Raw genomic sequence first — 14,508 nt, 5'->3', positions numbered from 1 at the left:
CTCATTTTTCTATTCTGTCCTTCAGTTCTCTCATGCACGTGGCTGCCCCATGACGTATTTAGTGCACCTCTCGCTGCCCAGGGAGGGCTTGGCTGCAAGATCCAAGAGTGCCCCTGTAAACTACATACACTCTCCAGCGACGTCTCCCAGAGGTCAGTCCTTGCTTCAATTCCCACTGATCTAAAGCGAAATGAAAAAAAATATAGACCACATAGTTTTGTGGGGCTTTTTAGTTTTTGCTATTTTTTATTTTAGAGAGGGAACGCACGAGCAGGGGAGAGGGGGCAGAGGGAGAGAGAAAGAGAGTCTTAAGCAGGCTCCACTCTCAGCGCAGAGCCTGACTCAGGGCTGGATCCCACAACCCTGGGATCGTGACCTGAGCCAAAATCAAGAGTCGGATGCTCCACTGACTGAGCCACCCAGATGCCTATTGACCACATAGCTTTTCACGAGGCTAAATACATCCACTTTTTTTTGGAGGTTATATCCTGCCTACTTTTGTATTAAGCTTCTTTTTCTTTTAGAGCAGAGTATTTATGGCAGTCATTTTTAAAAGGAAGCAATGCTATGGAACTCATGGAGATTCATAACAAAAAATTATCCTGACCTTTGCAGTCCTGAAGGCTAGGAACAACTAGGCCTCCAGGGGACCCAATCAAAACACAGCAGCCCAGCTTGTGGTGATAATGAGGGCACACGGATTATGTAAGGGCACATTCACACTCATGCTCTTATCTCATCTTGAGGACAGCTCTCCGGGACACGAAGTATATTTTACATGGGATACTATAGTCTTACAGATGAAGTCTTATACACTTACAGATAAAGCAGAAGGCCATCTGGCAAGAGGAGGGTGTCCAGCTCAAGCGGCTTGTTAGGTCCCAGTCAAGCAGACCCAGGTTCCTGACTCCCATCCCAGTGACCCTGGAGGGACTCTGAGCCACAGCTTTGAGGTGATGCTGGGTCCTACACAGAGTACTAATATACAGTTGCAGAATTGAACTTGTTGGAACATTCTAGAATTCTACTTTAGGAGCCACAAAGCTATAACACACTTAAGTGAACACAGACCCAGGTCTGGAGGTCTCTGTAGCTCTTGCTCATCCCTTGAGCCTATGTGCTTAACTGCTCCCCAGCTGCCTGCGAAGGTGCAGACTTTGGGAGTATCCTGGGCACAAGCAACCACAAGCCCAACAGTGAACTTCAACAGAAATGCCTGACCATTTGGGTGGCCGCCTTCACGGCTTGACTCCTGGTTCTGTAACTCAGTCAAGTGATGTGATTGCTCTAGACCTTTGCTTCCTCATCTGTAAAATGGGAATAATAACGTCTCCCTCACAGGCTTGCATAATAAGGATAATGACTGTCAGGCCTTTAGCATGGTGCCTAGCACATAAGTGCTTAAAGGCTTAACAAACGTAAAGATTATATATAATTTTTTCAGCACCCGACACATAGAGGATGCTTAAAATATTTTTTAATAATTGAGTAATTAAATAGATGGGTGAACGAATGAATGAAAAGGAAATTTTGAGGTTTTCTCTGCAGTCTGGATATCTCCCTCTGCTAAGGCATGGACCTCAAAAGTCTGCTGTGACAATGTGTGGACAGCCAGGAGGGAAGGGAGTGAGCCATCACCATATTAGCATTCTCTCCAACACCCACCCCCCCGCAACACACAAAGAGATAGAGGAAATTAAAAGTCAGGGCTAGAGGACAAGGTACACAAGAGAAGTAAATTTGAAGAGGAGAAGCACAGTGTAGGACATGCTCTGAGCATGGGGGCCTTCTTTTCTTGAGAAATACAAGCTCAGGTGATGAAGGTCTAAAAGGACAGAAGAGACATGTCAAGGAAAGAGGGAGTTTGGTGGGGGCTCAAGTCACCAAACATGGGGTCCCGCTGAGAGGCTGGAAGACACAGTTGGCCCTCCCTGAATGGCGCACTCAGTGGTCCATCTCCTCTGTGATGCACACGTTCACCACCAGGGGCCGACAGGCAGTCCCAGAAAGGGCTCCAGGGGTACAAAGCTGTCAGAGGATTACCAGCACGGGGGCCGTCAGAACCCAGGGAGCTGGGTGTTCTGTAAGGGAAAGATGCCAGACCCACTCAGGTGGCCAGCTCAGGAGCTGTGTGTCCTTGCACAAGCCATCAGGCACCAACTCCTCTCGCAATGAAAATGTTGAACAAAATAAACTTCTTTGGAAACCTCACCAGCCAGGGTCTGGTAGAAGAGTTTGGGAAGACCTTGAAAAGCTTCTCCATACTGCCCCCTAGTGGCACTTGGCTCCAGAAAGTTTGTCAAAGCTCAGGCGTCTGTCTGTCCCACCCACCCATCCATCCATCCATCCAACCATCCATCCATCCATCCATCCATCTTTCCTTCTTTCCACTCAAAAACACTCTGCCAGTTGTTGGGGACCCCATAGCAAATGATATAGTGTCTCTGTCCTAAAGGGAAACTCACAGAACATGGATAAATATAAAACCATTAAGTAACTACTCCACAGGGATCTTAGACTGAATGTTGTGGGAGGTTGACGGGGATGGTAGCTGGCTCTCCTAGGGGCGCAAGCAGAATTCACAGAAGAGCTGGTTGGTCATTCAGCAGGCAAGCACTGAGTGACAAACAGAAATGCCCTGGGGCGGAGCATGGCAAGTGCTAACTCAGGCAGCACATGAACATCACCAGAAGGTGAATAGCAGACCCAGGAATGCATTGGGAGGGTGAAGCAGGGACCACTCTGGAGCATTGCCCTAATCTGCTTTCTAGGCTTTTCTTCCTCCCTCCCTTCCTTCCTTCCTTCCTACCCTCCTTCCTTCCTTCCTTCCTTCCTTTTCTTTCTTTTTTCTTTCTTTCTCTCTCTCTTTCTCTCTCTCTTTCTCCCTTCCTTCCTGCCTTCCTTCCTTTCTTTTTTAAATTTTTATTTATTTTTGAGAGAGAAGGAGAGAGACGAGACAGAGACAGAGGGCTAGCAGGGGTGGGGCAGAGAGAGAGGGAGACAGAATCCCGAGCTGTCAGCACAGAGTGTGGTTCCAACTCATGAACCACGAGATCATGACCTGAGCCGAAGTCGTATGCTTAACCCACTGAGCCACCCAGGTGCCCTTAGGCTTTTCTTAAGGAAAAAACTATTAGAGCAGTTTCTCAACTCTCTCCCCCCAAATGGGGTTTCATTTGGGACACACAAAAACCCAGTGTTTAAAAAACATTTCTTCTGTCCTGGTATCTTAGGTTTGGTGGCTGAATTCACTTTTGAGACCACTTTAAAAGGTCTTTGTTTCTGCAGAGGGAAAACCAGAGGGAAGTCCTAAGGGGTCTGTGACAAATCAGAGCCAACTCCTCTGGTGTGTTAGGGGAAGTGTCTCCTCCCAGGGGCCTGGTATGTCTATGAGGACTGTTTCAGCTCTCCATATGGAGGGGGGTGGGGGAGGGGGGAGAGGCCAGGGTCCATGTCTTAGGGACAATAATGACCTGAAAGAGCAGAGCCACAAGAAGAAGGGGGTGACCAGATGGTCCCTGGAGCTGCATTTGAAATTGGAACTCAGAGGTGCTGAGTGACACCCAAATGAACAGACTGGGCTCTTGTTGCTGGCTGGGCCTCAAATGAGTTTTTAAGGATGAAAGCACCTTAGAAAGGGGATGTGGAGGCACGGACCATATGCACTCCCACACACTATAGAAACGCTGCAGGAGGATGCATACATCCCTGTTGGTTGTCCTTTCCAACTCCATCCTGTGACTGGTAAATTTCCCACATTATGAGTCCCACTTCCCAGGATCAAAGGCTGATTGATGCTGGCTTTCCTAACCCCCTTGTAACAAGGCATAAACCCTAGGCTTACCCATTCAGACATTCGGGATAGACTTGGCCTCCAGGGGAGGACAAGAGAAACTCGAGGCTGCATGGACTCCGTTCTGGGGTAAGGGTTAGGGCACAGTTGTGGGGTTCCTAGCATCCAGGGGCCAGCATCAACGGTGCAAGCCAGGCATGGTGCCTGTGCCCTGGGGTAGTCCCCGCCGTGAGGGCGTTGTCCCGGGCTGGAGGTCTGACACTGGTTGTCTGGCCCTCCCCTCCAAGACCCTGCGAGCTGCATAACGCCTCTGCTGATGAATCCAGCCGACTGGGCTCCTGCAGGAATGCTGCCCCCATTGTGCTAACACACACACACAGGTTTGCTCAGCCTCAGAGCCCTGTGGACTGGCTTCATCCCAGTCCCAACCACCTGGGAAAGCAAGCAGCCTTAACTGAGCATTTTCTGAGTGCAGGCAGCGTGTCCCTTCTTTCCGCAAGCGATGCAGGAACGAGGCTAAGAGGCCTGGCTAACTTTCTCCCAGTTTGCTTTCCCTCTGTCCAAACTGCGTTGCAAAATCAGCCATTTCTGTCTTGCCAACCGCTCACCTCCCCTTTCCCCTCCTCTCTGGCAACCCTTGCTGTTTCTAGCAATTGCCAGCAGAATGGGGCCCAGCATCACCTGGCCTTGAAGAGGGGCCCTGAGGGAGCGTGTGAGTGAGTGTGTGAGTGAGTGTGGGGCAAGGTGGGGGCGCTGGCTCACACCCCAGGAGATGGTGGCTTCCCCAGGCTGCCTCTGCCTGACCACAAGTTAGGAAAGAGCATCTCCCTGGAGGAAGTTGCTGACACGGTGCTTTCTCTTTTCTTATCCTGGCTTCTCTACGGTTTTATGCATGGGGCAGTCTTGTTCTCTTTCTTTCCTTCTGGGATGGGAGGATGAGATTTTCTGGATCCAGTTTCTTCTACCTCCTTAAAAATAACACATACCATTTACTGCCCTTCATGGTGTGACAAGCACTACATGTGCACCCACTGATGTAAATCGCATGACAATCCTGTGTGGGAGGTGATCGGTACCATTAGCATCTTCATTTTACAGGTGAGAAACGGAGATGGGAGACTGCACCTACCAGGAGTCTTTTGGTTACAACTAATAGGAATCCAACCCAACTTGAACAAAAAGAAGGGTAAGGAGGAGGGCGAGGGGAGAAGAGAGGAGGTGGAAGGAAAGAAAAAGAGGGAAGAGAAATGTACCAGCTCAGGTAAGCAAAAGTCCAGTAGGTAGATCTAGCCTGAGGCACACCGGGACCCTGGTGCCCAAATGACCCGTTTGGGCATCTGTTTGTGCCTCTTTTTTTTTTTTTCTGATTGGCTTTGTTTCAGGCAGCCCATCAGCCCCCCAGCAGGAGCACAGAGGCCCCAAGCAGCTCTTCCTACTTCCTACCAACTCATCATGCTCCTTTCTGGCACTTTGGGCAGAATTCCCAAAGATGGCTGTCATGGGCTGGGTTGGGGTCGCATGCCCAGCCCTGGGATCTGGACTGAGACTGTGGGAGGGCAGGTTCCACAGAGAAGAGTCAGAGAGCTGAGACCAAAGACAGGTTGTGGGGGGGGGGGGGGGTTGGGGGGTGGTCCCCAGCAGGGGGTGGTGGTAGGGGATCCGCAGCACGGGGGGGGGGGGCAGGGGGGTGTTGCAAGGGGGGGGAGTCTGCAGCAGGAGCAGGAGGGGGTGGTCCGCAGCAGGGGGTGGGGAGTGGGGGATCCGCAGCAGGAGGTGGAGGGGGGTCTGCAGCAGGGGGTGGGGGGGGTCCGCAGTGGAGGGGGGGTCCGCAGCAGAAGGTGGGGCAGGGGGTCTGCACCGATGGGGGGGTGGTCTGCAGAAGGGGGGGGTAGGGGTCTGCAGCAGGGGGTGGTAGCGGGGGATCCGCAGCAGGGGGTGGGTTGGAGGTTCCGCAGCAGGGGCGGGGGGCGGGGGGAATCTGCAGCAGGGGACAAAGTGTGTGAGCATCTGCTGCTATGACTTCATCTCAAGTCCATGAACCACCTGGGAGAGCCAGACTCTAGTTCTGTTTTTGTCACTAACTAGCTGGGTTACCCTACGGACTTCACCATTTAGAGCCTCACTTGCCTCCTTTGCAAAATAAAGATAATAGTCTCCAACCGTTCTCACAGAGTTGTTGTAGATACCAAGTTAGACCTTGAATTAAAAAGCACTTTGAAGAGTTAAATGTAAAGTATCATATTATTCTTTTGTATATCTTCCATTTGGTTTGTTGAAATTAGCTTAATACCTTCCATATTTTCCTAACTCCCTTTCTTATTTCCCTTTTTAAAAACTCATTGCATTTGGGTGCCTGGGTGGCCCAGTTGGTTAAGCCTCAGACTTGGGCTCAAGTCATGATCTCGTGGTTCATGGATTTGAGCTCCACATCGGGCTCTGTGCTGACAGCTCAGAGCTCACTGTCTTTAAATAACTACTACTAACATTTTGGTATTATATCTTCCTTGTCTTTTTTTCTGTGTGTATGGACACATGTATGTTTTATTTATTTATTTATTTATTTTAATTTTTTTTTCAACGTTTATTTATTTTTGGGACAGAGAGAGACAGAGCATGAACGGGGGAGGGGCAGAGAGAGAGGGAGACACAGAATCGGAAACAGGCTCCAGGCTCCGAGCCATCAGCCCAGAGCCCGACGCGGGGCTCGAACTCACGGACCGCGAGATCGTGACCTGGCTGAAGTCGGACGCTTAACCGACTGCGCCACCCAGGCGCCCCGACACATGTATGTTTTAAAACAAAAGAGGCACATTATAATACACTTTATAAATCTGCTTTTTTCCCGTAAGGAATGTTGCACACATTGATATGTGGCATTAAATATTTTCCCACAACATTAATTTCATAGCAGAATGGTCTTCCATTGTTCAGCAGAACTCCTCTTGTTACACATTGGGATTATTTCTAATTTTTCCCTAATAACAAAACTACTACAGAATACATCCTAATAACTAAATACTTGTCCATATTCATGACTATTTCCTAAGAAAATTTTCTAGATGTGGAATTTCTGGGTCAAAGATTTTGCAACACTCTCAGGCTTTGGCATCTATTATATACCCAGAAACGTACCAACTTATGCTCCTGCAAATTGGAGATCTGTGTTCATTCCTGCATCAGCTATTACAATAGGTGTTGTCATGTTTTAAAACTCTTACAACTTTGATATCCTTTTTCTTTTTGAATTTAGATCCATGATTACTTCCCCTTGATTACTTTCTGCTGGTGGGGGGGGGGGGCCTCAGAAGACCAAAGTTCACACCCACGTTTAGAAGCCGTATGACTTCTAGTAAGTTACTTAAAATTTTTTTAACGTTTATTTGTTTTTTGATATAGAGAGACAGAGCGTGAGCAGGGGAGGGGCAGAGAGAGAGGAAGACGCAGAATCTGAAGCAGGCTTCAGGCTCTGAACTGACAGCATGGAGCCCGACGCGGGGCTAGAACTCACGGACCGTGAGATCATGACCTGACCTGAAGTCGGATGCTCAACCGACTGAGCCACCCAGGCGCCCCTCTGATAAGTTACTTAATTTCAATGAACAATAGTGTCCATGTCTATAAGATAGAAATCAAGTCCTGCCCTTGGCCTGCTTCCCTCACAGGCTATGAAAGATCAAATGAGAAGTGGGTGTGAAAGTCCCTTTGACGAAGTCAGTTCCTGCACACCTGCCCAGGACGCTTCATATTTGCGCATTTGTCCAGGAGGGTCATATTTGCGCATTTGTCCAGGAGGGAAGTCAGTCTCCCAGATGGCCCCGGGGAGGGATGCTTCCTGGTACTCATTCTCTAGTGTGTAGGCATCTCCCCTTGAGTCTTGGCTGGTCCTGAGTCTTATTTCTAAGAGGTAGGTGCAGTAGAGGTGACACCGTGTGACTCCTGAAGCTGGCCACGAGATTATCTAAAATTATAAAAGCGTCTTCAAGAGAGAACCACCCAGCTGGCCCTATCAGTCCACAAAACCATGAGAGGTAGTAATAAATGTTTGTTTTAAGCCACTAGGTTTAGGGCTGTGTTGTTACGCAGTAATGATAAGTGAAACATCTGCCAAATCTTCCAGTACTTTGAATCTGGGAGCAAGTCTAAAGCTTAATGGTTAAAAGTGGCTTTGGAACCAGACAGCCTGATTCTCAATTTTTGCCAACAATCTGTCTGCAGCTACATCATCTTGGGTAAATTATTAAACTCTCTCAGCCTTATTATACCAATCAGTAAAATGGGCATGACAATAGGACCTGCCTCATGGCACTGTTGAGACCATCAGATCAGATAATGCACATAAAGTCCGTAGCACAATATCTGGCACATGGTCCTCATACATTTCAACTATAATGGTGGTGATAATCCCTGCTGATGAAATGCCTCACTTACTTGGCTTCCTTAATTAAGTTTCTTAAAGAGTATATATCAAAATACCCTATATTTTTATCCCCCACCCCCCACCTGAACCACCATCCCTGTGACGTCTTCTCTGGGCATTCAGGGAATGAATATTCAACATTTCCAATCTTGGAGATGTAGTTTGGGTTAATGTCCCAAGACCAGACTGAAGGTATTTCTTTCTAAATGAGTTTCCAAAAATCAATTTCCTTAAAGAAATGTTTTACGTTTGTTGACGTCATTGATCAAATATTTACTTGATTTATGGTCACATTCTTGAAGTCTGCTCTGCATTATCTTTCGCACCCATGTTTGTTTAAGGGCTGAATCATACTTCTTGTTCCTCAGTGATTCTTCTGCAAATTCTAAAGTTTAGGTATTTAGGGATAAGCCAGGTATTTCTTAAAGACAGTCAAACAGCTGTTTCTAAAAGGCCCTCATTCACTTGGTCTAAAAACATCTATTGAGCACCTACTACGTGCCAGACCCTAGTCTGGGCATAAGAGATGGAAAGGGATGATGACCCAACCTCTGACCTTAAGAAGCTCACAGTTTGTTGGGGGTGGAGTAGATGGAGGGAGAGAATGACAGGCAAGTGAAAGGTAATCATAATACTGGGAGGAAAGGGCAATGGAAGAAAGGCATAAGAATCATGGAATCCCAGAGAACACTGATGGGGGGAGCAGATGGACCTGAGACCTGGTGACAGATTCCCACCCAGCAGCCATTCCCAAGCCTCTCCTTCTCTGGCATCAGGGGGGCCTTTAGCAAAACACAATGCTCTGTGTTCTTCACACTGTTTCCTTTGTGGGGCCAACTGTCCTTCCTAGCCATCTTGCAGGTGGGCCATCAGATCAAGTTCAACTAATAGGAATGTGAACAGAGTACATCCCAGTTTCATGCAATTAAGAGCTGGTGCCCTCGCTTTCCTCCCTCTTTCCCTTGCTGCAGTGACCTTAGAGGTCTCATGGTCCCAGGGGTTTGGCCACAAGACAAAGGAGGGCCACCAGCTCACAAAAATTTTGAGGTGAGCAAGAAGTAAACCTATACTGTGTTAAGCCACTGAGATTTCAGGGTTTACTTGTTACCTAAGCTTTGCCTGGCCTGTTCTAATATGCTATGCAATCCCATGCTAGTTAATGAGATGTAGGAAAGTACACTGTGCAGTTTCTAGATGGATATCTCCCTTTCCAATACATTTTCTTTTATTGGAAAAAGGATATCGGCATATAGGAGTACTCATTCATTACCCAGGCTGGCTGTCTGTTTCTTGGTTTTTGAAAATACATCTCATTAGAGACATGTGATGTTTGGAACTGCAGCAGCCATTCTGTGAGCATGAGTACAAGACCAAGGGAATTATAAAGATGACAGGCCACAGTCTTCATATTGTGAAACTGGAATTGTCTGGTTCCATATTTCTTTTTAAACAAACAACAAATGTCCCAATGGTATTAGCCTTTCTTGTTACAAATATCCCCACTTTTGAAAGTTCGTGTTACAGCCACTTTGCTTTCATGAAGGACCAACTTTAGTATCTGTTTTTGATGACTGAAAGAAAGCCATTATAGAGGCAGCACACCCCCCTGAGCAGTGAGAGTGGCACCACCAGGAGCTACACTCAGCATCTCGGCATCATGCTGCCAAAACTTGTGTCTGGGAACATCTCCGCTCTGTCTCAATTGATTTTCTGCATCCGTTAGCAGGATGTGTCCTAAGGTGTCAGAAAAACCTAAGAAAGGTTGTTTTTTTGGTCTGGGAATGCTTAAAAAAATTTCCATATAAATTAATGGTAATTGCTTCTTCACTTACCACCATTTTGGTTTAGGAAAGGTTTCATAGGGCCCCTCTACTTTTGGAAGTGGGGGAAAACCTGTATCTGCATCTGGATGCATCTGCCCTGATACTAGTTGCAAATGAGGATGAGGAGTTGGTTATAATGGATAAGTAAAACGAATGGAGGTTCTTGGGGGTAGGGAACGTCACTTTCATCTCCTGTCTTCTCTTCATCCCCATCCGCACCACAGTCATTGCTGAAAAACAAAAATAATCCCGGACAGTATTTCTCCAGCTGTGATGTGCTTTCAAGTTCATTTTCTGGCTTTAAGATGAGAGAGGAGTGGCAGCATTATGTAGGGGCTAAGAGCTCAGTCTCTAGAGGAAGACACAGTCAGTTTCAAGTACTGGCCCTGCCACTCTCATTGCTGTGTGACCTTGGACAAGTGACCTAAGCTCTCTAAACCATAGCTTCCTCATCTGTATAATGGAACGATGATAGAAACTCCCATATACATAGTGTTACTGTGAGGACAAAATGACACCACACATAGGAAGTTTTAGCATATTGCTTGGGACACTAAACATGCTTAAGACACAGGATTCCTTACAATAAATTGGACTTTGGTTTTGATGACATCCTAGCAGGCCGGCTAGGGCAGGTGCTGCCATTCCTAACGCAGAGTGAAGGAAACTGAGGCTTAGGGAGGTTAAATGACTTGCTCTAAGTCAGAGCCAGATTTTCATCCCACAGTCTGGTGCTTCCCATTTCAGGGGTCTTTCCGGACTAATGCGCTTCGTTGAAATTGCCAAAGACGTAAAACCAAATAAGATTTAAATGTTGAGATGCTTCATTTTTGATTTCCAATGAACAGAATCATTTCCGTGAAGTTCACTCTTTCAAGAGAAGGGAGTTTTTCCCATAGCATATGTGCAAATGTGAGGTTGTCAAATTTATATTGAAAAATAATATACTCTGGATGTTGTTCTTAGTCCTCCAGTATCAGCTCCCCACCACCTACCGCCACCTTATAAAAATCAAGAGAAAACGCACACCTTCGCAAGAGTCTATGAAAGGAGGCAGAGGTGCTGTCTGTAGAATTTGTGAATCAAACAGCAAACCCGCCACTTTTCTAAGCCTTTTTCTTCTCCTTCATTAAAACCTTTGTTTATTATCTCCTTCGATATTTTATCACTCGAAACAGTCTGCTTTCTGTGGCTTTTGTGGCTACGTGACTCTGGACAGCAAGTTAGGAGGATATGAAGGAACGCTTTTTACTGCGTCAGAATCTGGATCCACGCTCCTGCCCTTCCTCTACACCCTCACCCTTTGTCATCAGAAAGTGACCAGTATAACCCAGGCCGTTTTCTTTAAGTTCTGCTTAATGATTCACTTTCAACATAAGTCCAGGAACAAACACTATTACAACTTGAATATTATTTGTTTTCTTAAACTTAGCTCTGTCATCACCTCCTTTGGAAAGTCTCTCCTCTTTCCACAGTGGGGTGACTTCTAATGGGGCACTGATGTCACTGTGCTGTAATTGATCTGCATTGATATCCGCCCTGCCTTGGCTCTGCTAAAGGTGGGCCCTGCCATACCCTCTCTCCACCTCTAGTGTCTAGCAAGGCATCTTACCCGTTGCACATGGGTTAAATGTTTGCTGAATCAAGTAAGGAGATCAGTGCCTAGTACATCCCCTGAAATGGGTAAGATTTCTTCAGGAGACTTACCTGTAATACCTGTTAAAACATTGCAGCGGAAGATGTGCTGATCCTGGGGTTAAATCAATATACTGAGTCTGGTAGGTAAGAAGGTGAAGGTTATTATCAGATGCGAACTCATTCTCTAGGGTGCATACAATTCCTTCTTTCTCTGGTTGCTTCGTTTGGGAGATACAACGTTAATTAGATTCTCTCTGAGGTCTCCTGTCTCCTTCTGGACTGCAGCAAGCTCCCCAGGACTCAGTGTTCTTTGATCCTTTCTTCCTGTCTCCAGATTCTATGCAAATCCTTGACCTTTCACCCTTGGTTGGGTGCCACCACTAAATTGACCACTTGGATGTCTTGCCAGTATTTCCCACTGAACTGTCCAAAGCCAAAATATCATTAGATTCAAAGCAGAGAGCACAACACAGAGATAATAAGGAGAAATAAAGACAGGCCAACAAACCACTGGATTTGCCTTAGGAAGACAGAGCATTAAAGATCTTGGAAAGGGTAATTTTGCTAGAATCACAGTACACAAGCCAAAGTGGTAAGAGCTCTCATGACCACTGCCTTTGAAAGCTGGGCCTCCCTCGCTTTCTTGCCAACCCACTATGGACAAGCTAGTCCCCTCTCTGGGACTCTGTTTCATCAGAAAGTCAAGGTTGAACTAGATGAGCAGTTCTCAGCCTTCACTAAAACACCACAATGCCCTGGACAGCTCGTTAATAATGCATATTCCATGCTCCCCACCCCCAGACATTCTGATTTAGGAAATAGAACTAGGAGAGGCCAAGGATCAACATTTTCAAACGCGCTCCGAGGGTGAGGTGATTTTCTGGACCAAAAATGCTCAAGTAGATGATCTCCTAGTTCCCTTCCAGCCTGGACATTCTCTCAGTTGCCATGTTTGGGAAGCAGAGGGTAGCAAGGAAATGCTGTCAGCCAGCCAGTTCTGTTTGGGAAGGTAGCCACAAAAAGAAAGCCAGATGGCACGTGGAAGGAAACGGTCAGGGAGGGCCATATTCCCTGTGTCTCTCTAACAGTGCCTGTTGGAACAGGACTTGGGGAGACAGACCTCAGTCTCAAGACAGCAGACCGGACCAAAAGCCTGCCTTAGCTTCCTGCCTATCTCAGGCTAAGCTAACCACCACTTACTTCTTTTGCCCCTTTGAGATGCTCTAAACAAAGGTTATGGACAGGAAATGTGGCCCATGCAGTGTTGTTTTTAATTTTCCAACATTTAAAAATTGGGAGGTTTCACATTTAAATATTCCAGATCTCTATTGGAAAATCTGAGAGATCAGCTACATTTGACTCACCTGCACAAGACATTGGCTGGAGCGGAGCAGCGGGTACCTCCTTTCCGTAAAGGCACCATTTTCCGGTCTCCACAGTTTCCGGCTGGCCAGCTGCCTCACTCACACGACCCAGCTCCTGTCAGAGGGGGCTTTTGAGTCGGCTCCCCTGACTCTAAAATTTGCTCTGGGATAAGCAAGAGCAGCAGAAAGCTACGTACTGGGAGAGTAGGACATGGCCTGCCCTCGAGGATTATGGAATGGCCTCTGGGCACGACCTTCTTCGCCTATGCAGAAGAACACTGGTGAGAAAGCAGCAAGCTGGCACCATTGCTGTGCTTATGGCGACGTTGTGTTGAGGCTGTGGACCTCTACCTTACATGGTTTCTTCTCCACAAGCGCACACGGGAGAAATCTCTTTCTACAAATCTCTACAGCACCAGGACCGCTGTAATGGTGTTTCCCTCAGAGATCAGCTCTTGTGTTTAAATCACGCGAATGGCGTGCAGGACTGTTGGTGTGCAGGACTGTTGCCCTGTGCTCAGCACCAGGCTCATGGCTTAGAAGCACTCCATGGCCTGCCTTTCAGGGGCTACCCTTAGGAGTGGCTCCATTTTATTTCTTAGTCTACCTTTACTCTTTTTTTTTTTTTTTTTTAAATCTTCATATAAGATTTGCATCTTTCACGAGTAAGAACTTCAGTCTTCATTAGAATAAGGCAGTTTCTGGGGCACCTGGGGGGCTCAGTTGGTTTGGTTCAGGTTATCCCAGCGTCATGGGATCGAGCCTGGCATCAGGCTCCGCACTGAGCGTGGACCCTGCTTAACATTCTCTCTCTCTCTCTCTCTCTCTCTCTCTCTGCCTGTCTCCCCTGCTTGTGTGTGCATTCTCTATCTCTCCCTAAAATTTAAAAGCAAAAAACGAATAAGGCAGTTTCTGTACCCTCCATATACCTTGATTATAGCACCTCCTACATGTTATATGTATCTGTTAACATGTTGGCCTCCTCTACTAGATGCTGAAGATGGGGCTGCATTTCATTATCACTGTGTCACTAATACCTAGCCTCGGGACTGGCACGTAGATGGCGTTTAATAGGTGTTTGGAGAATGAGATTAAAGATGTTGGAGAACTGGCACAGCAGAGACCCATGGAACAGGTGGAGGGGTTCGACAAGGCAGGACGTCTCAGACCAGAGGGATGGAAGAGACCAGTTGGGATGTTCTGCCTTGCTGTTTTCCTAACTCAAGAAACATTCCATTACTCTGGTTATAACATCACCTGACGTGTACTGAGTTTGGAGAATTCACAAAAGTTTTCTGGCAGGGTAGAGTGAAGTTGGGCTTTGGGGCTGATTTGGGAGTTTGAAACCCACGAATATGTTTCTCTTTTAAGTGATTGTGGGGATTTTGCTTTATCTCTCTGAGCCTCATGTAGTTTTTGGTTCCCGTGGATCCTTAACTCTCTTATCCCTTTACACTGTAAGTGAATCCGCTG

This window comes from Prionailurus viverrinus, chromosome D2, assembly GCF_022837055.1.
Source record: "Prionailurus viverrinus isolate Anna chromosome D2, UM_Priviv_1.0, whole genome shotgun sequence".
Lineage (NCBI taxonomy): Eukaryota > Metazoa > Chordata > Mammalia > Carnivora > Felidae > Prionailurus > Prionailurus viverrinus.
Note: the sequence above shows the minus strand (reverse complement) of the source record.